Genomic DNA, 27,124 nt, shown 5'->3' on the forward strand with positions numbered 1-27,124 from the left:
GTACTGACTAAAATGATGATGTTTTAACAAGATTCCCAGGATACTTGGAATTTTTAATAGAAATGTCAGGAAATCTAAGAGAACTGGCTAAGAATAGGAGGAATTATATGAATCCAAGCAAAGAGAAGAATCTGCCATTTTCAATCTGCATTCCTTCCTTCTATTTTAACTAGAAGCCTTAAAGGAAAAGCTTCTCTTCTAATTTAATTTTCTTTTCTACTTGATTTCTTAGGAGTCTGATATACTTGACCTTGCCTTTCCTTCTATTTTGCTGGGCACAGACAATGTCAACTGTGGCTTTATGACCTTACTAGAACTATTCTACTCATCTCCCCTCCAACAATGTGTGTAATCAAAAGTTATACCTCTTGGTTTAAGAGAAGACCCCAGCAGGATTCTAATCCTTACTTTATGTGTTATTCCAGTATAAGATGTTAATCTCCTTTGATAATTCCATCATCAATGTTTATTTTCCTTTGATTTTCTGTTCTAAAAATGTTTGTGTTTTTGGAAGATTGCTGTATCTTTAGTACTGGGTGAGGTTAAAGGATCTTTCATCTTCAATCAATCTCAAATTCTCACTTGTCTTCTTATATAGTTATGATACATATATATGATATATATATATATATAGTTATGATAGCTATGTTATTGATCATATTCTAGAGCAGAGCTGAATTTTAGAAGGTGATTTAGCATTTCAGAAAGAAATGTTTTATAGTTTCCCCAGAACCCTTTTAAGCTTTTCAACTTTAGCAAAGAACTTGAAAGAGCAAGTAAACTAATTGCCCACTGTTGTGGTTAAATTATCATGTCCAAGTCTACTGTGGGTGTGTCATAGAAAATGGAGTTAGAAGGTACCTAGTCTGAAAACTACTTATTCTGATCACTACCTCTTACGCCCAAACTGCCCAGATTCTTTTCAACCAAATTTCCAAACAAAGGTAAATTGGAAGTCTAAGAAGAGTCATGCTTAGAAACAGTAATAAAATTGTCTGTACCTTTGGGAAGAACTAACGCACACAAAACCACTGAAGTTAATGTAATGTTAACATAATGGTTCCATATGTAAAACACCAGAATTGTTTGATTTTTTTTCTTTTCTGATTTGTATCTATGATCTCATTGGTATAGGGAAATTCCCAGGAAGAAAACATCCCAGGAAGAAGTCATCTGCTTTGCTAAAGCAGATGGGTATCTGGTCTGCAATTCACTCTGTTAGAGAGTTGTATGGGGCACTAAGAAATTAATTGGGTTTCAGTCAGTACATGTGCGAGGAAGGATTTGAATGCTGGTCTTCCTAACTCCAATGCTGTTTCTCTGGTTATCATTATATCCTGCTGTGTTACTGTGGAAATATGAAGGTTCAATTCTGTGGGTCTAATAAGAGGTACTAATTTTTGAGACTTTTCCATGTAAGGATTATAGATTTAGAATTCAAAGGTAATTTAGAAGCCACTGAGTCTAAACACCTTATTTTATAGATAAAGAAATTGATGCACAGAGAAGTTAAATGACTTGTCCAATACCTACTAATAACTGAGATAGAATTTCAATCTGGGTCTTTTTTGGTTCCTGAATACAGTACCTTATTGATTATATTTCTTAAAGACAAAAAGGATAAGTAAATTTTGATTAATACTTATTTTTTATTTGAATAATTAGGACAAAATGCTATTATATGCATTAGCAAATATGTCATCTTTCATTATGAGTTTGCCTTTTACTCTTTTTGATGTTGTCATGATGCAGAATAGTATAATTGCTCTTTTTGTTTTTATAACCAATATTAAAATGAACATTTAGGAAATGCTTATTGGGCATATGTTCAGTTTTATTACATTTATTTTTAGGTGGCTCTAAAGAAAGAAAATGAGACGAAGTAGTCTCCTTTAAAAAAAAAAAAACTAACATGTAGCACTGTCATTAGGTATTCATAGGATGTACTGGCATAAGGAGCCCATATTGCTAAGTACTATACCTGCCTTGTCAGCATGATGTCTGCTTATATACTACATGGGTATATCAAATTCCTCACTGCATTATAAAATTGATTTCAAGGCTGTAACATTCTTAAAATTGAGTATTAAGTAGTTGTAAAAGTCCCTTGCAGTGGCATATGCCAGCTACCTATCAAAGGCTTCAGGAGAAATTTGGTTTACTATAATCTATGGTAATACAGTGAAGAATTACATGTAGAGACAACACTCTAGTGGTATATCTGTCACAGCATTTTCTTCTCAAATGAACATTTCGTTTTACTTGCCTTAGTTATTATATCCACATAACTTACCTTTTAGGTCTAAACGACTTTGAGAATTTTCACAAGAAGCATGTGATCATGTGTTTCCATTTTTAGCACATCCTGTTTCAGAGAGAACATTCCTCCCCACCCTTGCCAGTCTCTTCACTCATCCAGCTGTTATTTGCATATGGATCCTGAGAGGTTTATACTTTTCAATCTTTCCTAAACTATCTGCCTTTCTAGGTCAGTGGGGAAATGATTAAGTCCTCTGGTGAGCCCCATGCTTTGAATTGGAAGAACAAAAAAGCAAAGAAGCATGTCCATATTCCGTATCTTTTCACAGCTGTTATACACGATTATTTCTGCAACATTAGATTTTCAGTTTTGGCAATGCAGAACTCTTTCTGGAACGTAATACATGTTCCTATTTTGTGCCATATTTTCCGATTATACTTCAGTGAGTGATCAATTAGGCACAAGGCAGGATGAAGGTGATAGCAATAGCAACACACAGTCATAATAACTACACTAAAGTTGCAGAGAATACAAAATTCTGAATAAAGCAAAAATCATTTGCATTTGGGTTTGGCATCCATTGCGTTAGCATATACTGTGAGCCCTGTGCAATATAGTGGTGTACAGTTTTGCCTTTTAAGCATTTGACTGAGTCAAGGAATCAATATTTTGGAATTTAAGAAAAAAAATAAGAATTGGTATAATCAAGGAAACCACTAACCATAAGACAAAGGAGGTTAGTCTAAGTCAAACAGAATATGGAGAAGTGATAAGGATAACCCAAAGGAGTTTGTGAACCATATTGGTAGATGAAGAAAGTTCAGAAGATAGATATAGAAAGTGGTCAGTGGATTTCTGGTAGTCACTGGCAAAAGTTATAATTAGACTTTATTGCATTACACTAAAAAACTAACCTAAGCTTTTGTTTGCAATTAGAGATGCTCTTATAATGTACCTAATAAAAAAACCAAAGCTAACATGACTACATGAATGTTCTTTATTTGCACCTCAGCACAATATAGAATGTTACTATGGAAAGATTAAAAGGGAAGAGAGTGAGACATAAGTCTTATTTGGGATTATTCTCTCTATATAGAAAATAAGGAATAAGGAATTGACCAGTAATAATAATAAACTTTACTACATATATAATACAACTTCCTTAGGATTTTGTATAAATTTTAATGATGGCAGATGCCTGAATTGGGAAGTTACATTGGGCTTAATTACTGAGAACAGGCCTGTGATTTGGTGACTCAGAGCAGCTCTCAGTCTGGGGTTATTTGTGAGCTCTCCTGAAGAAGTCTTAGAGGGTAACTGGAAATGTTCTAAGAATCTCAACCCTAGAGAAACTTTTTACCTATTGATAAGAGATGATTTTTTGTGGAATTTCTGCCTTTAGAATGGAAAGTAGTCACTAACTTATGGCTTATCACCTAGGTAGGAAACCATATGCCTATAGAGAGCTGCTATCCCCCAGAAAACATGATGGGGAGAAGAATTGTTGATAAGTTCCCTCTCTCCTTTTTCCCTACCAATATTCAACTTATTGTTTGATTACTAGTATCATTTTAAAACAAATTTCCCTTTCTAATTATTCTTTTATTTGGCTGGTATAAAAATTAATTTACTGAACACATATTGATTGAACAGGAATTTTTAAATGGCCAAAAATGGATTAGGCTTGCCCAGAATAAAATTTTACAGTGGAAAACATAAAGGTTGAGGGTTTGGGGGGGAAAGAGGAATAGAGTAAGTTGGGATGGGAAAAGCTGTTTGGAGATAATGAAAAAATACAATTTAACAATCAATTTTGGGGCAATTGAATTCGAAAATTTTTTTCAGGTAGTTAATTATCTAAGAACTGTGGTAGTGCTTATATTTAAATATATATACATATATGTATATGTATAATTGTAATACAATTTTGGGACAGATCACAAAATAATCTTAAAACAGCAGATTCCTTGGTCTATTTCATCAAACTATAACCATTTTATGTCAATTCAGTTTTAACTTCAAAATTAATACTTTACTATATGCTATTATAGCCAGAAATCAATTTATAGTGGGTATGGCTATTTTTAACTCAGTATTCTTTTCTACTATTAAGAACACAAACTCAACATCCCTAAACAAACCTGATTCATCTATCTTTATCATCATTTTTCTCAGATTACTCAGGTTGAAGCAAGATCAATCAAGGTGGGGAACAGGGAATATTTTGATACCTTAGTCTCTGGCTAAAGACTCATCTAATTCTCCTAAACTGAGACAAAGTGAGGGATAAAGCTATATGAAAGTGTTATGGTGTTCCAACATCATTCCGGAGACTGAGATGATTGGGGAAATACACAAGAAAGTGTCTACGATTTAAAATATAAAAACACATCCAAATGAAAAGTCTTAACCACCATAAATCTACTTTTATCCCATTTAAAAGTACTTACATCTCACAAAATGTTAAGCAAAATTTTAATATGCATTTGAATACTATATAAATAATAAATTGGGTGAACCTACTGATAAAATAATGCCTTTCTGAAATAAGTCAGCACAAATATACACCCCTAAGAGATGATATTTTTATTTTGGATTATGAATATTATGAAAATGGAAACAATTCCTGCTTTTTTATACATTAGCATAAACATTTTATGGTTATTATATATATGTATATATAGCTATGTATACATATATAGTTTGCTATTATGCTACATTAAGATATATGTATATAATAATTTCTAAACCACTGACCTTACAATCTCAAGAACATTGGTTTCTTCCAGCAGATTTCAGGCCTCTGAAACCATGTTTTCAATCCGTAGTTATGTCCTTCATTTTTCCTTAAAAAGGAAGGAAAGACATTTCAAAAGGGGGGAATAAAGCTACTTTTTCAAAGAGAGAACTCAAAATGGATTTTTTTGGTATATTATATTATAAGCATCATCTGAATGGCATGTTCTCAAGCAAGTACCTAAATCCTATAAATGGCACAAATATAAAGATGACAAACAGAAAAATCACTTGAAAGCCTGGGGTATAAGTCCATTATACAAAAAAGGTAAACAATTTTTTTTTTCCCAATGAGTTACATGTATATTCAAATCAAGTCTATGAGAGTAACAAAACTCTTCACATAGAAGGGCTCTTGTGAAAAAAATTATTTTTAAATGTTAAGACGAACAAATGTTTTATCCTAGGAAATTCAACCAAAGTAGAATAACTGGATAAGTCATGAAAAGGAAAGTGAACAAAAGTATCTTTCCCTTGAAAAATTTAAAAGATGTACAATTGAATTATTTGGATAATCCAAATCTTAATTTTATCAGGAATGTACAGAAATGTGAATATATGCCAAAGAAAATAATTCAAAGGAAAAAATCCACTAAAATATTATGTTCACACTGACTCTGTGTTTTAAATGTGTATATATCTATTTTTCCATTTATATATATATATATACACATATGTGCACATTTAAAATATACATATGTAGGAATGTATAATCATAGGAATTAGAAAAGAATATAAAAATTATTTATAATTTGACATTAATGCTTTTATGTTTAACTACAGTTAAAAACTGTATTGTAAAAATGAATTTATTTAATTACATAGTAAAAGCAAAATTTTCTTTAAAAAGTGAACCTTTTCAAAAAAAAATCATAGGTATCTTTTCTCAAGTGCTGTTAGTAACATTGCCTAGGCATATTCTTCTTGAATTAATATTAAACAATGACAATAAAGAGATATACTTTATTTCATTTTGCTTTCCCTCCAGATTGAAATGTTTGTAGCTACTGAGATATAAGTATACTCTCTAAACTTTCAAGGTAAAATATTAATTAGGATTAAACTAAAATGCACTATATATACTCTGTAGGAAAGACTCTAAGAAACTTTAGTTACTGTCTTATGAAATGTAGGTCATTTATGGGATTTCCACAGGAACCAGAATAGTGAATTATAGGTGACCACAGCCAGCCAATGGAAGTAGTATTATATGATGATAGGTAAATGTAGAATAGAACACTGTTATTATTGTTCATCCTTTGAGTTCTAAAAGAACTGATGACATCACGGGTGATGTCAGTTCATGGGTTAATTGGATTTAAGTGAGGCAGAATTACACAAAGTCACCATCCTCACTCTCTTTTCCAGACTCATCAAAATCTAGTGGCAGGACAAATGGCAAGATGACTGGTGCCCCAGGATGTAATGGATGATCTTAATGTCTTTGATGCCTGACCAAGCTTTCATCATAGCCTTTAGAACAAATTGTTCTCACCCATTCATTCTGCCTCACATGTTTGGGGTAGAAACCCCCCAAATTCATTGTGGATTTTAAGTCTGTTGATCATCCTCAACCTGGTTTAGCCATCTGCTGAGGTGGTTTTACCAGGAACTGATCTCTGTGCATGCTATACTTTCTTGGAGCCACAGATGAGATTGTGGGAAGATAGATACCAAAGTAGATGAGTAGTTCTGAAAAGGGCTTAGGAAGTCCTCTCTCCAGAGGCACTAATCCTTCCTAAACAGTCTTTGTACCTCAAAAATTCAACACATGACTTACTTAAATGGAATTAAGGAATACCCTGAATCTACATTGATATGTTTTCAACAGAATTTAAATGGCATGTTTAAATAGTTTCTGAGAGCTTTGTCCCAGTGTCATAAAGAGCATAGGGTCCTTGTGTTCTGGTGATTAAGGGAAATCAGTAGAGTTTCAGAAATAAGAGGTCCAGGTCAATCATGATCAAAAAGAGTAAACCATAGAATGTGTTTAATCCACTGAAAGATAACCAGGATGCTGCGTCTAAGTGGCAAGAGAAGTGTGTAGCAATTCAAAAATTGGAATAGTGTGTCTATTTGGATAGAAGGGGATAAATAAGTATTAGTGAGACGATTGTGCTTTTGTACAACTTTATTGCATGTTATCCATTCTCTCTGCCTTCTCTCTCTGCCATTCTTCTCTGCCTTCCTCTGTTAGGTTGTTGATGACCTGGCACAAAATCCAATTTAAGAACTGAAGCTGGAGAGATGAGTAAATCAAAGGAACTGTTGACCACAATAAAAAAAAATTAATGTAAATCTAGAGATTCCTAAAAAAAAGAAAGAAGTGACTATCATAACTGCAAGCAGTTCTTTATAATAACTATAAGGGTACCTGGAAGGAATAAAGCAAGAAATGTAAAATTTATTTTTAAATCATCTCTCCTTGATTTTCAGAGATCAGCTATGGTGGGGGGTGTTTTACACTGAAAAACTTTACTTTAAAAAATTATTTTACCATTTCTCACCAGAACCATGGATTTCTCCTTCAGGGTATCTACTTCTTGAGTAAAGTTTGCCGACTTCTTCTCCTAAGCTATTATTTATACCATTCAATTCAATTCAATTCAATTCAATACCTTTCCTCCAGAGTTTTTACTTAATTTAAAATTTCTTTGCTTTATTTCTTTCAAGTATTCTTATAGTCATTATGTAAAATCCTTTTGTTTTCTTTTGAATCTTTGCTTGTAGCTGTTAAGGAGTAACTTGTCCCTTCTTTTTAGGAATATCTAGATCTACATTAAATTTTGGTCTATGGTTTCTTTGATTTTTTTACTCATCTCTCCAATTTCAGTTCAGTTGTACCATAGATATGTTCCCCTGATTGTATTTTTGTATGGATATCTAATTCCAAGTGTGGTTATTATGTATGCTGTCTCAACTTAGTTAATAGGCCTTTTAAAATATGAATATTACTTCTATTTCTTATTTTTTTACTTTGTAGTATATGACTGAGTGGTTATATGTTGAAATTTTTTCCCCTTCCTCTTCATTTTCAAGTTAAAATCAACTCAATCAAGAAGTAAATGAGTCAACACACATTATATAAAGGACCTACAATATGCTAGTCACTGTGTAAAGTGTCAGGGATACAAAGAAATTCCAAAAGCAGTTCCTCTTTTCAAGGAATTTAGAGTCAAATGGGGGTAGGCAACAAGCAAACAACTCTGCACAAACAAGATATATACAGGATAAGTTGGAGGTAATCATAAAAGGAAGAAACTAACATTAAAGGAAGTCTAAAAAGATTCTTGTAGAAAGGGGATTTTGGCTAGGAATTAAAATTTTTATGCATCTATAGACAAATATATTCCTCCATGCCTTATTATATGTACTCTGCCACTGGCCAAGAGCACACCATTTCTATATGTTGGAAGCTGTTTCAGAAATTCTAACACCATCCTCTAAGACCGTATTAATCAACTCTTCTCTTCCCAAATATACTTTTTTATTCTTAAATCACCAGTCGTGATTATAAAACAAATAAACTGATCTTTGATTTCTTGCCCAGAGTTTCACAGTTCTTGGAGATGCTTTCTAAGTTTGCTCTGGCATCATTTATCCTCCTATATATAACTAGAAGTGAATACTGTTCTTAAAACTTGACAAGCTTAGAAAGTTCTCTGTCATAACTGAGATCCATATATACATATCATGGGAAAGTAGTAGTATTTCTGTTTATTTAGGTCAAGTCGACATATTCCATTGATCTACCCAGTGCCTTTGTATCCTCTCACCCGGGAGTTGCCAAACACTACTGTTTTCTTTTTTCCTCTGAACTGTATTGGATGATCTCTCTCTCCTTTCCACTTCATCCTCTCATTCATTATTATAGCACTAGCTATTGTCCACCTCCTCTTCCTCCACGAAACACTGATAAATCCTCTTGCTCATTCTATGATTTGAGGGATGTAGTATCCTCCTTAAAAGATTTTGCATCCTCGAAACTTTATATAAAATGCCTCCAAAGAGCTTTATCACTCAAAAGTTTCAGTAGCCTCCTTTTTTTTTCTTTTTTTGAATCAGGATCATCCTGTCAACTTGAATCTTGTCTTTATGTTTGCAGCCCCTCCATTTAAAAGTGCATGTTTAAAGCTATATAGTAATGCAGAAATATATAAATTAAATTACTTCTAGAATATTTGTGTCAATAGCAAGAAGAATACTATTTGCATTAAATAACAGAATTTATAAAGCTAAACACAATCTTAGAGATGGTCTTTTCAAGTGTCCTGATTTTGTAAGTCAGGTAACTGAAGAGCAAGTGTTCAAATGACTTTTCAAAGGTGACCTTCTTGAGTCCAATGAAAACCAATAAATCCTGCTTCTGATAGACACATAAACTTCTCTGTGTTCTAGGCAACAAAAACTTGAAGATAAACTAAAGAATGGCCTCATTTAGGAGTCTTCTATATCAGGGGTGTCAAACAAGTCTCTGTCTCTGTCTCTTTGTGTCTGTTTAGCTCTCTTTTGTCCCTATCTTTCTCTTTCTCTAGATATGTATATGTATGTGTCTCTGCCTATCTCTCTTCTCTCTCTCTCTCTCTGACTCTGTCTGTAGATTTGTGTGTGTGTGTGTGTGTGTGTGTGTGTGTGTGTGTATTCTAGAGGCTCAACACTACCAGACTAGATACCTAAGGCTTCTCCTAAGTATAGCCAGATCCAGTCTAAAAAGGAAGTCAGAAATATTTAACAAAATAAATAAAAAATAACATAAGACATAGATAATATTAATATATATGATTTTTAAGTCAATCAGCACTGTCAGAGATCATTACGTATGGCTTAGTGGTCCTATTTCTATCTGAATTTGGTACCAGTGATCTCTGTCAAGAAAATACAGGCTTATATCCTGTCAAAAGCCACATGTGAGAGCCAAGATTGGAAGTCTAGAACACAGGTTGCCATTTTTAATTAAATTTTCTTTCCACTACCTACACTGCCTCTGTTAAGATAATGACTTGAAAAAACAACAATTGAATTAGTAGATGGAAAATATGATCATTTTTCACACAATCCAAATTTAAAAGGACCTCAGGATCTATCAGCTCAAACTAGTGGTATTTATCTTGAGATAATTTGTATCAAACTCACTATCATCTAAGACTTCCCGTCAATATTACTATAACTGTAATTCAGGGGAAGATGAGCCCAAGTTTGCCTCTGAAAATGCCACTCATGACTCCTTGCTCTGTCCTCTGGAATTAAGAATAATAAGTCTAACTTCAATTAACATGACAACCCTTCAATAAACGGAATTCAATTATAATATCTTCTTTAGGTCTTATTTTTCCTCTCTAACCATCCCATTTCAACCAATATACCATAGCCCTTAAAGTACCTCAAGTAAATATTCTCCTGTTTGTCAATGTCCTTCCCAAAATGGATGCTCTCTGAGACAGATACACAGAGAGAAAGAGAGACAGATTAAGAGACAGAGGAATAGGAAAAGAGAGAGAAAGAGAGAACAGAGATCTGGGAGATCTAACAAAAAGAAGAACAAGAACTGGGAGGTCAGGTGGAAACAAAAGATAGTCAGGCACATGGACTGGTATTCTTGGACAAAAATCTACACCATCAGGCATCAATCTCTCCAGGGACCATTTGCATCAAAGAACCATCTGCTCTAGGAAACCATATGTATAAGAGAACCATGTGGCTCCAGAGATGGCAGTGATGGAACAATTAGGAACTACTGGACTAAGCCAGAAATGGCAAGAAAGTTACCAATAGTAGTGGTAAAATGACAGGATTTCTAGAACCAGTGGAAGACCAAACCTCTTGAATCCACTAATCACCTACAACAGCGAGAGGAAGAACAATGGAAAAGAGCAAATTTGGGTCTTGCTCTTCACTGATAAGGAGAATTTAATGGATTATTCAGGTACAGGTGGGAGATGACGTTTTTTTTGTTGCTTGAGAGATGGGGCACATACTACAATAAATACCAGAAGTGAAGAGAATTGCACAGATTCCTGGAGGAAGTTGGAATTCATCACACGGAAAGACTTCTTGACTCTAAAGTGGAGGTTCTTAAATTGTGGTCTACAGACACCTTGGAGTCCATGAATAGTTTTCAGGAAAGGGAAAAATTTTTTTCACTTTATTTTCACTAACCACTAACTGAAATTTAGCATTTCCTGCAATTATTTAAAAATATCATATTGAGAAGGTCCACAGGCTTCACCAGACTGACAAAGGGATTATTATCATACACACACACACACAGGAAGAGAGAGAGAGAGAAGAGAGAGAGAGAGAGAGAGAGAGAGAGAGAGAGAGAGAGAGAGAGAAAGAAATTAAGAAATTCTGCTGTAAAGCAAATTAGGAAATATCAACTAGGCACCTCCTAAGTTTGAAGATAAAAGAGAAAACAAAACAAAATCTTCCTATTCTCATAGAGCATACAGCTCATGATCTAATGGAGAAAATAACTATTCAAAACATAAACAGGTTAAATTGAGGTAATCTCAGCACTTAAGACTAAGAAAGACTGGAAAAGCTTCTTGCAGAAGGCAGAATTTTAGTTAAGATTTGGAGGAAGCTAAGGCAACTTTAAATTATTTTCCTGTGAGTACAAGTCTGAAACCAGTATAGTGTTATGAATATGGAGGACTCTAGAAGTCTGGGGACAACTGAAGCTCACCAGAATTGAGTCCATTGAACTTTTTGTCAGGGTTAATAAAGTGTCCTATTTTGGCTGGGAGCTAAGGGACCTTTTACCTTTTGCTATAGCAATATAGCCAGGAGTCAAATTCCAATATTCCTAGGGGAAAACCCTGGGTGAATTCATCCAAAGCAGCTAATTCTCTTTTACGACTTTTTCATTTATCTTGAGTTTTAACTCTCTATTAACCTTTTTGTCTGATCTGTTTGAAGATCATTCTCTTTGGCAGAGAAAAACAGAAACAAAGTAAAAATGCGAGCTTTTTACCTGTTCATGTCCTAACTTCCCCAGTCAGCATTTCTATCTCTTCTTTTGTCCTCCAACATAAATTTTAAAAGCCCCCTTTTAGTCCATAGAACATTTTTCCAAGGATAATCATTCAGAACTTTTAACACCCCAGAAGAAATTCTTATTGAACCTTACTTCTCTTTTGTATTAATCCTTAGTTACCTGCCTTTGCTTCCATTTTCTAATATATTACAATTGCTCAGAAACTTAGTATGTTCCAGCAGCAGGTTTTCTGCGCTTCCAGGTCAGTTCTCTACTATACCATGCTTCACCTCATTAATAACATCTCTGGGAGGGAAATAATATGAATAGTATATATCTCTTTTTATATTATATATTTCACAAACTTGTTGCGAGGAGTTTGTTTTGTAAACCATAAAGAGATAACTGACAAACAGGAGTTGTAATTATTATTATCATTTCTGGAACCTATCTCCTGTTTCTTAGGGTTTTTTTTACTTGTGATGATTATGAATTAGAATTAGAAATATTATTTCAAAGAGGAAGATATTGCAACCAGGTTTGATCAGTTAAGTAGTTTCATTAAAATCTGGCAGTACTAAAAATTCCTTTATTGATATAAGTCCTTAGAGTGAGAAAGAAATAATATTAGGTAAAAACATTGTAAACTAAATATACGCAATGGGATCTCACCATAGTGTCATCCTTGGACTCCTAGCTGTTTTTTTTTTTTTTTTTTTTTTAATGAAACTATTTTTGTAGCAAGGTCCTTTTGTCCTTCAGTAAGAAAATTCCTTGGAGTATTGTTGAAGTCAGAATACTGCTGCTTTGGAGAGAAGTGTTCCTGAGAATTCAGTACATTAAGACCCCTGCAATTACTAAGTACCAAAGTACTAGTACTAGTATTAGTATAATTCCACCCACTGAGAAGAAAGGTAGTTTCTAATCACAGGGAATTTCTGGTTTTGTACCAACCAACTTGAAATTTTACTAACATTGCATTTGAGTAAGTAAATATATATTATGAGGAATGTGTATTGTGAAGATGAGTCACATGGACAGAGTAATTTTTCTCAATTATTCAATAAAGATTTCATGAAAGGTATGAGCTTTTAGAATTGATCTCTTTACAGTGGGGTAGAAAGTAGGAGGAAAATCCAGCTTGGTAAATTGGGAGTTGAAGAATCTGTTCCCAGCATAAATTACAGCTGAGATGAAGATGTGTAGATGAGAATGGGATGACTAGACAAAAAGGCCTCAGTTAGCAAGTTGCTCTAAAATAATGGATGTGTAGGACATAGAGAAGGAAGAAATCAAACTATAGTAAGATTTCAGAACTTTTGTTAAGTTCTTTAGACTGTTCAAAAAATAGGATGGAAATCACTTTATTATTTTTTAAAATAGTATTTTTTTCCAAATACATGTAAAGAGAATTTTTAATGTTCATTTTTTTATGGAGCTTTTTTTTTATGGAGTTTTAAATTTTCTCACTCTCTTCCTAAGATGATTACCAATTGGATATAAGTCATATAAATATGCAATCATGTAAAACATATTTTAATTACTTTTAGATGCTTGAAGAATGGCCTTAAAGTGAGATGCAGAGAATACTACATCCACAGTATAAGACACATACTCGTTGTTTACCTTTTTCAAGAAGATTAATATTATTTTTGACTTTTTGTATTTAAGTTCAAAATGAATTTTTAAAATATATAAAAAGGATGTCCTCTATTAAATTGTTTGAAGTTTATTATGGATTATAAGAATGTTCTTACTTTTCCAGCTTTATTTTATCCTTTTCCCCTTGATACACACTTCATTCCAGCCAAACTGCTTTTCTTGTAGTTCCTTATATGGAACATTTAATCCTCCATCTTCATAACTTTGAACAGGTTATCTCCTATGCCTACAATGGGCTCCTTTTTTACCTTGGTCTCTTAGAATTCTTAGCTTTTTTCAAAACTCAGATCAAGTGCTATTTCTTCAATGGAGTACCCTCATTCTTGATCCTCAGCTACTACTAGTCTTCTAAATTAATTTGTATATATTTTAAATGTATTAATTTTGTATATTGCATTTATGTAATTATTTGTATTTGTATTTATTTTAAATGCAATTTATTTCTGTATGTACTTGTGTGTGTGTGTAATGTCTCCTGCTAATGAATATTCTAAAGCTGGGATGTTTTTAGAAGGCCCTTAATATATACTTATTGATGAATTAAAAGCAGCAGTAAAAGAAATGAATTATTTCATATTTTTGTTGTTATTTTTATTTTGCATGTAATATGTGGTACAAAAAGGAATGGAAATGAATAGGGCTTTCCCCCCCCCCATTTCTTAGTGATTCTCTGATGGTGGGAGAAGGGAATAAATACATAGCTATGTGCCAGAACTATATTTAATATTTGATACAGCATAAACTTTTGTCTTCTGTCATTCAGCGATAAAATCCTACCTTCCATACTCCACTGAAAAAGAGAAGGGTTTTCTAGATATATCTGTGATCAGTCAAGAAATTCAGTAAAGGAAGCTGGGTAGCACAGTGGTTAGAGTGCTGGACTAGAATCAAAAAGATTCATCTTCCTAAGTTCATTTCCTACCTCAGGGACTTCCGGGGCAGAGCCAAGATAGCAGAGATGACACACATTTCTCTCTGACCTTCTCTACAGCCCTCACAATAATTAGGAAATTCAACCTCTGAATCAGCTCTGGATGGGCAGAACTCACAAATATTGGGAGTATAAAAAATTATCAGCAGAAGATAATTTCAAAGATCGCCAAAAAAGGTCTGTTTCAATTGGAAACAGAAGGGAGGCAGCCAGGGCAATCAGTACAATGCCAGCACAAACAGCTCAGAGTCCTGGGGCAGAGAATTTACGGGAGGAAAAAGACCAGAAAAGATGTGTTTCAGTCAGAAACGGGAGAGAGGCAGCAAAGCACAAACAGCTGACCACAAAGGCCAACACAGATTGAGCAGTCTCAGGGTGGCGGTACAGACTCCAACCACAAATGCCGGAGCATTCAGAGCAGGGCCCCAGGGCGGAGCAGTCTCAGTATGGCAGTGTGATCTCCCAGGCATAGAATTTGTGGGAGGAAGCAGACCAGAAAGTCAATTTCACTTGGAATCAGGAGAGAGACAGCTGAGGCCCGGGCAGCTGACCACAAAGGCCAACACAGACAGCTCAGAGTCCCAGAGCAATGCAGTCTCAGGGTTGCTGTGCAGACTTGATCACAACATGCCAGGGCAGACAGCACAAAGCCCTGGGGCTTTGCAGACTCCACTTGGCAGACCCAGCACCAGAAGTGAATCAGCCTTGACCCAGTGACCTCTCCTGCCCTAAAGGCAGACCTTAATTTAAAAAAAAAAAAACATGAGTAAAAAAGTAAAGAGAACTTTAACAATTGACAGCTTTTATGGCGAAAGAGAACAACAGATTTCAAACCCAAAGGAGACTAAAGGCAGATTGTCTCCAGATGAAGCTCCAAAAGATGATATAACCTGGTCCCTATCACACAAGGCTTTCCTAGAAGAACTTAAAAAAGGATATTAAAAGAGAGCTAGAAGAAAAATGGGGAAAGGAAATGAAAACTTTGCAAGAGAGTTTGGAAAAGGCAACACAAAATAGACATAATGAAATGGAAAAAGCATGTAACTCATTAAAAGATGAATTTGATAAACTGGAAAAAGAAAGCAACTTCCAAAAAAACAGAATTTGTGGAACAGAAAAAGAAATAACTTCTTAAAAACAGAATTTTTGAAATGGAAAAAGAAAATCACTTCTTAAAAAACAGAATTTGTGAAGTGGAAAAAAATTCTATAGAACAGAACAACTCATTCAAAAATTTAATTGGACAAATAAAAAAAAAGTAAAAAAAAATAAATGAAGAAAATAACACACTAAAATTCAGAACTGAACAAATAGAAATGAATGATTCAATAAGACAACAAGAATCAGTCAAGCAAAACCGAAAAAAGAGAAAAAACTGTAAAGTTAGTAATGGGGAAAGCAACCTACCTGGAAAATAGATCTAGGAGAGACAATCTAAGGATTATTGGACTCCCTGAAATACATAATGAAAAAAAAAGAGCGTAGACACTATCTTTCAGGAAATCATTAAAGAGAATTGCCCGGATATCATAGAAACAGAAGGTAAAATGACCATTGAAAAATTCACCAAATGCCTCCTGAAAGAGACCCTAAAATTAAAACCCCAAGGAATATCATGTCTAAATTTGAGAACTATAAGACCAGAGAAAACATATTAAAAACAGTCAGAAAGAAACAATTCAAATGCCAGGGAGTCACAACAAGGATTACTAGCAGCTTCCATGTTAAAGGATCAAAGGGCCTGGAATATGATATTTTGAAAGGCACAGGTTCTTAGAATGCAGCCAAGAATAAATTACCCTGCTAAACTGAGCATTTTCCTTCAGGGAAGAAGATGGACATTCAATGAAACTGGTGAATTCCATGTATTTCTGATGAAAAGACCAGAGCTAAACAAAAAATCTGACCTCCAAATACAGAATTCAAGAGAAGCACAAAAAGGTAAAAAGAAAAAAAAACTCTTAAGAACTATATTTCTGTTATGGGTATACATTGAGAATACATGTATAATCTGATTTTATTGTTATAATATAAAAAAGAAACTAGAGATGGAAAGGGGATTATAACAGAAAAAAAGTGGGGAAAGTAGAGGTAAAATGAGGAAATTACATCTCAGTAAGAGGCAAAGAAAACATTATAATTGAGGGAAAGAAGGGAAGGTGATGAATATTGTATGAATCTTACTCTCATTAGATTTGGCCCAAAGATAGAATATTAGTTATATTTGGTTTCACCAAGAAATATCTCTTATCTTAGAGAAAAGTGGGAGGGGAAAGGGGAAAAGGGAAAGGGATAGGCTAAACAGAAGGGAAAAGAGAAATAGTAGGGGAAAGGTATAAGAAAGGGGAAGGATCTCTAAAGGGGAGGACTGCTTGAGGCAAGTATCCCTCATAAGTAAAATACTGGGGAGGAGGAAAAGGGGAAAAGGAAAGATAAAAGTATAATTTGGTGTTAATAAGATGGCAGAAAATATAGAACTACTAATTCTAACTGTACTAACTGTAACAGTAATACTAACTGTAAATGTGAATGGGGTGAACTCTCCCATATCCTATCTCAGATACTTAATAGTTATATGACCCTGGACAAGCTACTTAACCACATCTCCCTCCAATACTTCAGTTTCCTCATAGGTAAAATGAAGCAACTGGATTTGATGGTATCTAAAGTCCTATTATTCTATGAGTCAAACTCAGTTTTTGCTGATATGGGTTTTCTTTTTGAAATTTCATAACTACATAAAAATTTAATTTGTTTCTTCATTATTAGAATTATCCACCTTCATGGAATTACTGGCCTTTTCTTTTGATGGAAGAACCTGGGGTAGAGGACAAAAGTGTATCTGTGATATAAAAGAGACAGAGAGAGACAGATAGGTAGAGACCAAGAGAAAGATGAGAGAGAGAGAAGAGTGAAAAAGAAGAGAGACAGAAGAAGAAGAGAGACAGAAAAGAAGAGAGAGACAGAAAGAGAGAGAGAAACAGAAGGAAAGGAGAGAGAGAGAAGAGAGAGACAGAGAGAGAAAGGAGGAGAGAAAAAGCAGACAGAGAGAGAGATAGAAGAGAGATGTATAGATATAGATATGTAGTAAATAGATACATCTGCATTGCTATGTGGTTATAACTTCACCATGACTCTTTTTCTTCACAGAATGGTTCTTTAAAGTGATTCCTTCCCACTCTGGCCCAAGTCCAACAATTGGAATTACTTCCCAAATCATCTTTTTACTTTTTAATACTTGTGTATGTATATGTAGACTCAAAAGATAATTTTCTCATATCTTTCTATCTCAGTTCCTAGCACAGTGCTTGGCACATAGTTGGCACTTATTAGCTCAATAACATATTAAATTGACTCGTAATAACTAATTGTTGATTGATTGCTTACTATTGTCTCAGCACCTGAAGCAGTGTTCTGAAAGATTCCACATCAGATATTGCCAGTTACCTTTTTGCCCTTCTTCTGTGGACAAGGCAATTAACAAACCCTGCTCTTTGATACCTGTCTCTAGTTTACTGCAAACTTTGCTTATGTCAGTAGTCATTAGAGGTATGGAGTCATGCAGAGTCTCTCTCACTAATCAATACCTTCTCTTTAGGGTACCTTAGGGCCATATAGCTCAATGCTTGTCTTCCATTTTTCCACTAAGTGGAGAGACGTGTTGTGTTTCATTAGGTTTCCAGGACTACTGGGACTAAGATTATTCATCATAATTTATGAGAATTTGACTGTCTTTTAGTGTTATCATTTACATTATAATCACAAGAGATTTTTTTTTTCTTTCTTAGTGTAAAAATGCCTCTCCTAAGACTATGGAGTTCACCACCCTAAACAGATCATTTCATGCCTGGAAACATGATCAAGGTACTTCAAAGGGAAACATAAATCTGTTTGTACAAGGAGAATTTAAATATATTGTCTTATGTTACTTAAGTGATGAAGTAAGGATCAGAGGTTTAGTACAATAGTTAAATGGCACTTACAATTGCCTGTTAAAATAACAGCATTGCATAATTAAAGAGCTAGCAAGCAGCAAGTACTTTCACGGTTTAAAAGACATCAATTTTGACAGAAGCAAGAACCTGGGGCAAAGAAATCTAGGAAAAGTTTGAGATTGTCTTTTTATTAGGAGAATCTAAATCTATCTAAACTGTTATAGCTAATCTAAATTGTTATCTAAATGCTAAGTAGATATCTACATATATGTGTGTGTTTATATATATATATATAATCTTACCTTTCATGCATACTTACATAACAAAGTGTAACAATCAAAAACTGATTATATCAATATCCCCCACTAAGCAAAAATGTAAAAAACAGAAAAGTTATACATATGAATGTATCTCCACTCTCTACCACTTATGATAGGGCTACAAAAATATTGTCAATATGTTCAAATATTCATGTAACTGTTAATAACTCTGTATATATATATATATATATATATATACACATATGTCCTTAGATACACACATATGTATGTATATGGCCATAGTACTTCATACAATTTAAACAGAAAATGAGAAGGAGTGTGTCCTCACTAAATTATTCAAAGCTATTTATATTTTTTAGTCCATTGTATGTTCCATTATACAAAGAAAGAAAAAGTCAAATATGTTTTTCTGTATCATGGTCTCCTTTGACATCTATTGAAGTCTATGAAACCCCATTCAGAATAATGTTTTAAATGCATAAAATCAAATACATAGAAATTACATTGAAGTAAAATTATCAAAATATATTTTAAAAACAAATGTATGAACCATAAGTTAAGATCTCCTTTTCCAAATAGTTTAGAAGACATAAAACATTCATTTTATCCTCTTTTATTTGTACTTAAAAGGAAGCAAACTTTCTAAAATGTCTTAAAGAATACTATTCTCAAAGGGCAAGATGAATTTTGAAAGAAAAGCAGCCTACTTGTGACTGAGTAGTTGGTAGATTATACTTCAAGATCTGTCAAAAACAAAATAATGTGAAAGCTTCTAAATTTGTCAGAACCATCCCCATTCTAACATAGAAAATAAAATGTTACTGCTAGCATTGTTCAGATTTCAGGAAATACCATAATTTTCTCCAGATGTGCCAAAGTATGCCTCAAATTGAGCAGCCTACATCAGGCAGCATATTCTTATAAGGGCAATGATTAACTGGAAATCAAATCTAACAAAGGATGGACAGTGGCCACAATCAGGAATAAGAGAGAAAGACCTCCTTAGATTAGGCATTCTTTAATTTTGTTTGTAATATGAAACCTTTTGGCATCAAGTGATGACCATGGGCCTCTTCTCAGAATGATATGTTTAAATACATTAAATAGAAATTCCAGGGGTAGAGCCAAAATGGTGAAGTAAAGTCAGGAAGCTGCTCAAACCATATGAAACCAAGCCTCTGAACAGTCTGATGGAATGAAAGCTCTTTACAGCTCAAGACAGACTGAAAAAACTTCAAAATCAGTCTCACTGTGGTGAAAAGGGTGTTTCAGCTTTGTTCAGATAGACTCTGGGAAAGCCAGTAAGTCCTTAATCACAGCAAATCAGCAACTGAGATCCTCAGTCCTGGCTCAGTAGAGGAGCAGATTAGTGGGGCAGCTTCTAGGCTCAACTCAGAAGGCAAATTGTGGGAAACCAGGCTGTTTCCTGAGCAGAGCAGACAAAGCCACCCACCATAAACACAAAGGGCTCTTGTGCTCAAAGCCAAGACCCAGAACTATGCAGGAAGCTTGGGACAGCACCACCTTTATCCCAAGAGCAGATCTCTACCTCAAAAGTAAAAAAGATGAAATACCAAAAGAAAAGGAAAGAAAATAAGAAGAAACAGAAAAGAACCTTGATCATAGAAAGCTACTATGGTAACAGTGCAGATCAAAACACAAACTTAGACCAGGGCAGAATATCCACAGAAAAAAATCTCAAAGAGTGAAATAGATTGGTCTCAAGCCCAAAGAGGCTTCTTGAAAATACTCATAAAAGACTTCAAAAAGCAAATAAGAGAGGTAAAAGAAAAAAAATAAGAAAGGAAATGAGAGATAGGTATGAGAGAGTCAACAGAATGGAAAAGGAAGAAAAAAAATTGTCTGAAAAAAAAAAAGCTCCTTAGACAGTAAAATAAACCAAGTGGAAAAAGAGATGCAAAAGATAACTGAAGAAAATCAGATATTTAAAATTAGAAGACAAATGGAAGCTAATGACTTTGAGAGACAGCAAGAATCACTCAAGAAAACTAAAAAGAATGAAAAAAAATGGAAGAAAATGTGAAATATCTCATTGGCAAAACAGCTGACCTGGAAAATAGATTCAGAAGAAACAATTTAAAAGTTATTGGCCTACCTAAAGGCTATGATCAAAAGAAGAGACATAGCATTCCACAAAAAGTCAATAAGGATAACTGCCCCAGTAGTCTAAAAACTGAGAGGGAAATATTCATTGAAAGAATCCATAGATCACCTCTGGAAAGAGCTCTCACAAGGAAAAACATAAGAAATGTTGTTGCAAAATTTCAAAACTATAATCTCAAGGAAGAATTACTGCAAGCTGCCAAACAAAAACAATTCAAATATCAAGGAGCAATAGTCAGGATTATCCAGGATCTGGAAGCTTCTACAGTAAAGGATCAGAGAGCCTGGAATACTATATTCTAGAAGGTAAAGGACCTAGAATTAACTACTCAGCAAGATCCAACATCATCTTTTAGGGGAAGAGATGGAGTTCCAATGAAGAGACTTTCAATGATTTCTATTGAAAAAACCAGAACTAAACAGAAAATTTAATCTAAAATACAGGACACAAGAGAACCATGGTAAAGTAAATAAGGGAAATATCTACCTATCTATCTACCTCTGTGTGTGTGTGTGTGTGTGTGTGTGTGTGTGTGTCTATTTACAGGTCAAACTGTTTATATCCCTAGATGGGAAAATTTCTGTAGTTCTTGAGAACTGTATCTGACACTGGGCAGACAGAGAGGAGAATCACAGGGACTGAGGGTCTGGTTATGAATGGACTCTGATATGATGATATCAAAGAAAAAGACATTAAGAGGTGGGAAAAGGTCTGTCCTAGAAAATTAGGAAAGGGAAGGTATAATGGGACAATTAGTTCACACCAAGAGGCTCAAAAGACTTGTTACCATGAAGGGAAAAAAGGAAGGGAGATGAGCATTGTCTGAAGCTTGATCTCATGAGTTTGGGCTCTAAGACGGAATAACTTAATCATGAAGTTGGGTATAGAAATTTATCTAACTTTATCAAGAAGGAGGAAGAGAAATAGGAAAGAAAAGGAAGGGACAGAATAGGAAATAAGGTAAGAGAAAATGGGAAGAATCGATAGAAGATAAGGTAGTGGGTGGAGTAGGTTAAAACCACTAAGAGAAGGGGGAGGGGTGATAAGAGATAAGGTGGTGGATGGAGTGGGTTAAAAAAACACACACAACTAAGGACAGGGAGGAAAGAAAGAACAATAGAAAATATGGAGAAAATAGGATGGAGGGAAATACTAAGCTGTAATCATAACTGTTAATGTGAATGGGATTAACTCTCATAAAAGAGAAGCAAATAGCAGAGTGGATTAAAAAACAGAATCCTACAATATACTGTTTACAAGAAACACATCTGACACAGACAGCCACATACAAAGTAAAAGATAAAAGACTGGAACAGAATTTATTATGCTTCAATTGAATAAAAAAAGCAGAGGTAGCAATTTTGATCTCAGATAAAGCAAAAATAAAAATAGATCTTATTAAAAGAGATGAGGAAAATACATTTTGATAAAGGGTACAATAAATAATGAAGTAGTAATGATACTAAATGTGTCAAGTGGTGGAGCAGGTAAATTCCTAGAGAATATTTTAAACCAGTTACAGAAAGAAATAGATAGCAAAACTTCTAATTCAGGACCTCAACCTTCCCTCTCAGAATCAGAAATATCTAACCACAAAATGAAAAAGAAAGAAACTATGGAAGTTAATAGGATCCTATAAAACCTAGATATGTTAGACCTCTGGAGAAAATTGAATAGGGACAAAAAGAAATACACCTTCTCCTCAACATTACATGGCACCCACACAAAAATTGACCATGTATCAGGATACAAAAATCTCACAATCAAATGTAGAAAGGTGGAAATGGTAAATGCTTCCTTGATGCAATAAAAAATATTCATTAAAGAGCCAGGGAAATATAGACTAAAAGCTGGAAAATAAATAAACTAATTCTAAAGAATGAGTGGGTTAAACAACAAATCACAAAAACAATCCATAATTTCATCCAAGAGAATGACAATAATGAGACAACACACCAAAACTTATAAGATGCAGCCAAAGACATCCTTAAAGAATTTTTATATCTCTAAATAGCCACAGGAGAAAGAAAAAGAGGAGATCAATGAATTAGGCATGTAACTAAAAAAACAAAAAACAGAATAAATTTTAAAACCCCAATTAAATACCAAATTAGAAATTTTGAAACTCAAAGGAGAGATTAATAAAATAGAGACTAAGAAAAATATTGAACTAATAAACAAAACTGAGTGGGTTTTATGGAAAAAAACCTAACAAAATAGATTTTATTGGAAAAAGGAAAAAAAAATTGCCAGCATCAAAAATGAAAGAGGTGAATTCACCACCAAGTAAAAAGAAATTAAAGCAATATTTAGGAGCTATTTGGCATAATTCTATGGCAGCAAGTCTGACAATCTAACTGAAATGGATGAATATTCACAAAAATATAAATTGCCCAAATTAACATTAGTCCCATTTTTAAAATTATCATTCTTTATGTCTAGATCATTTCGACCTTATCTTGGTGTTAGATGTGGGTCTATGCCTACCTACTTTTTGCCATTTCCAATTTTCCCAGCAGTTTTTATCAATTAGTGAATTCTTATCCCAAAATCTGGGGCTTTGGGGTTTGTCAAATGCTAGATTGCTATAGTCATTGACTATTTTGTTCCATGTACCTAACCTATTCTACTGACCAACTTCTCTATTTCTTAGCCAATACCAAATGATTTTGATGACTGCTGCTTTATAATATAGTTTTAGATCTGATACTGTTAGGTCACCTTCATTTATTTTTCTCATTATTAATTCCTTTGAAATTCTTGATCTTTTGTTCTTCCAGATGAATTTTGTTGTTATTTTTTCTAGGTCAGTAAAATAGTTTTTTGGGAGTCTGATTGGTATAGCATTAAATAAATAGATTAGTTTAGGGAGTACTGTCATCTTTATTATATTTGCTTGACCTATCCAAGAGCACTTGATATTTTTCCAATTGCCTAGATCTGACTTTATTTGTGTGGAAAGTGTTTTATAGTTTTGCTCATATAGTTCTTGACTTTCCCTTGGCAGATAGATTCCCAAATATTTTATGCTATTGAAAGTTATTTTAAATGGAATTTCACTTTGTATCTCTTGCTGTTGAATTTTGCTAGTGAAATATAAATTGCTGATGATTCATGTGGATTTATTTTGTATCCTGCAACTTTACTAAAGTTGTAGATTGTTTCTAATCGTTTTTAAGTTGATTCTCTAGAGTTCTCTAAGTATACCATCATATCATCTGCAAAGAGTGATAATTTGGTTTTCTCATTACTTACTCAATAGTTCCATTTTAGAAAAAGAAATTGAACAAACCAGTAATGAACTTCCTAAGAAAACAATCTCCAAGACCAGATGGATTCACAAATGAATTCTTAACAAAAATTTAAAGAGCAATTAATTCCATTACTATGTAAACTATCTGGAAAAATAAGTAAGGAGGAGTACTGCCAAATTACTTCTATGACACAAATATGGCACTGATAGCTAAACCAGGAAGGGTCAAAATAGAGAAAGAAAATTACAGACCAATCTCCCTAAAAAATATTGAAGCAAAAAAATTAAACAAAATATTAGGAAAAAGATTATAGCAATTTATCAGCAGGATCATACACTATAACCAAGTAGGATTTATACCAGGAATGCCGGGTTGGTTCAATATCAGGAAAACTATTACCATAATTGACCATATAAATAAAAAAATAACAGAAATCATATTATAACCTCAATAGATGCAGAAAAAGCTTTTGATAAAAATTCCTACTAAAACACTTCAGAGCATAGGGATAAAGGAGTTTTCTTTAATAATAAGCAGTATCTATCTAAAACATACAGCAACCATTATTAATAATGTGGAGAAGCTAGATGCATTCCCAATAAGATCAGGGGTGAAACAAAGATGCCTATTATCACCATTATTATTCAACATTGTATTAGAAATGTTGGCTTTAGCAATAAGAAAAGAAAAAGAAATTAAAGGAAGTAGAATAGGGAATGAGTAAATAAACTATCACTCTTTACAGATGATATGATGATATATTTAAAGAATCCTAGAAAATCATCCAAAAAACCTACTGGAAACAATTCACAGCTTTAGCAAAGCTGCAGGAAATAAAATAAACCCACACAAACTATCTTCATTTCTATATATTGCTAACATAGCCCATCAACAAGAGATAGAAAGATAAATTCCATTTAAAATTACTGTAGACAAAATAAAATATTTGCAAGTCTACTTGCCAAGACAAATCCAAAACTATTGAACACAATTACAAAACATTTCTTACACAAATAAAGTCAGACCTAAACAACTGGAAAAATAACAATTGCTGATGGGTAGGCCGAGCTAATAGAATAAAAATGACAATTCTTCCTAAATTGGTCTACTTTTTCAGTGCCATACCAATCAGCTTGTCAAAACATATTTTATAGAACTAGAAAAAATAATAACAAAATTCATCTGGAAGAATAAAAGGTCAAGAATATCAAGGGAATTAATGAAAAAAAAAAAATAGAAAGAATGGTGGTTTAGCAGTGTCATTCCTAAAGTTAGACTATAAAGCATCAGTCATCAAAGCCATTTGGTACCGGCTAAGAAATATAGTGGTGGACCAGTAGAATAAATTAGATACACACAACACAATAATCAAGGCCTATAGCAATATAGTATTTGATAAATCCCCAAACTCCAGCTTCTGCAATGAAAACTCACTATTTGACAAAAACTGCTAGGAAAAATGGAAAATAACATCAGAAATTGGGCATAGACCTACATCTCACAACCCATAACAAGATAAGGTCAAAATGAATACATGATTTGGGCATAATGGATGATTCTATAAGCAAATTAGGAGAACAAGGATAATTTATCTATCAGATCTTTGGGAGAAGGAAGGAGTTTATTACCAAAGAAATACTAGAGAACATTATGAAAGGCAAAATAGACAACTTTGAGTACATTAAATTAAAAAGGTTTTGCACAAACAAAACCAACGGAAACAAATAATATTAAAAGGGATGTACAAAACTGGGAAAAAAGCTTTACAGACAGTATTTCAGATAAAGGTCTCATTTTTAAAATACATATATAACTTGTGTCAAATTTATAAGAATAGAAGTCATTACCAATTGATAAATGGTCAAAGGATATGAACAATTTTCAGATGATGAAATTAAAGCCATTTAGAGTTATATGAAAAAAAATTGCTTTGGATCACTTTTGATCAGAGAAATGCAAATTAAACAGCTCTTAAGGTACCACATCACACCTCTCAGATTTTTTCAGAAAGATCTGAAAAGATTTACATGAACTGATGGCAGAACCAGGACTGCATTGTAAACAATAACAGCAAGAATGTGTGATGATCAACTATAAAAGGCTTGGGTCTTCTCAGAGGTTCGGTGATCCAAAGCAAGCCCAATAGACTTTGAACAAGAAATGCCATTTGCATCCAGAAAAAGATCTAAGGAGACTGAAAGTAAATCAACCCATGCTATGTTCACTTCTTTTTTCTTTTTTTTAATCTCTCCCATGGTTTTTCCCTTTTGTTTTGATTTTTTTCCCTCAACATGATTCATAAACAATGTGTATTAAAAATAAAAAAAAATTTAAAAGAATGAAGGACAAATGACACTTAAAAAATAAGTGCATGAAATAAAAATATATAAAATTACAAAGGAAACCAAATATTATTCTACATGCATATGTAAAATATCTCTACATTTGAAGATATGTATATATATTTTTCATTAACTTATATTTTATATAATGAAATGATATGAATATAACAATGTACAAACAAGGCATGCATGTGCTTATATATATTTGAATGTATATATCTCATATGTATATTGTATATATGCACATATATATATACACAAATAAGATATATGCATTTATATATTTGTGTGTATACACACACATCTATAAACATAGTTGTTGGTGTTCTTTTTCCAAAACACAGCCAGGTGATAAAAGAGTTCAGATCTTTTATTGTGTCCTTCAATATAGCTTGGTTAGCTCAGGCCTATCTCTCTGCTTGGTTCCAAGAGCTCCCTCCGAATGTCACCAAATCCAAAGGTTTGTCCTTTTGACTCCAGCCAGCACCAAGGTAGAAGATGCAATGAATCTCTTGCCTTGAAGATAGGGCTTGTGGGCTTCCTCCCAGAGTGCTCTTTTCTG

At 33.6% G+C, this 27,124-nt stretch overlaps 1 protein-coding gene across 2 annotated transcripts in view; it reads right to left on the reverse strand.

The window, feature by feature from the left end:
• CSRNP3 (cysteine and serine rich nuclear protein 3) overlaps positions 1–27,124 on the reverse strand; it is a 250,612-nt gene that overhangs the window by 180,746 nt on the left and 42,742 nt on the right. For both annotated transcript variants that reach the window (XM_031960545.1, XM_031960544.1), the window contains exon 3: positions 5,018–5,106. The gene's annotated coding sequence lies outside the window, so the exon portion shown is untranslated. The remainder of the gene's footprint in view (positions 1–5,017; positions 5,107–27,124) is intronic.

The sequence above is a fragment of the Sarcophilus harrisii genome, chromosome 3 (assembly GCF_902635505.1).
Source record: "Sarcophilus harrisii chromosome 3, mSarHar1.11, whole genome shotgun sequence".
Taxonomy (NCBI): Eukaryota; Metazoa; Chordata; class Mammalia; order Dasyuromorphia; family Dasyuridae; genus Sarcophilus; species Sarcophilus harrisii.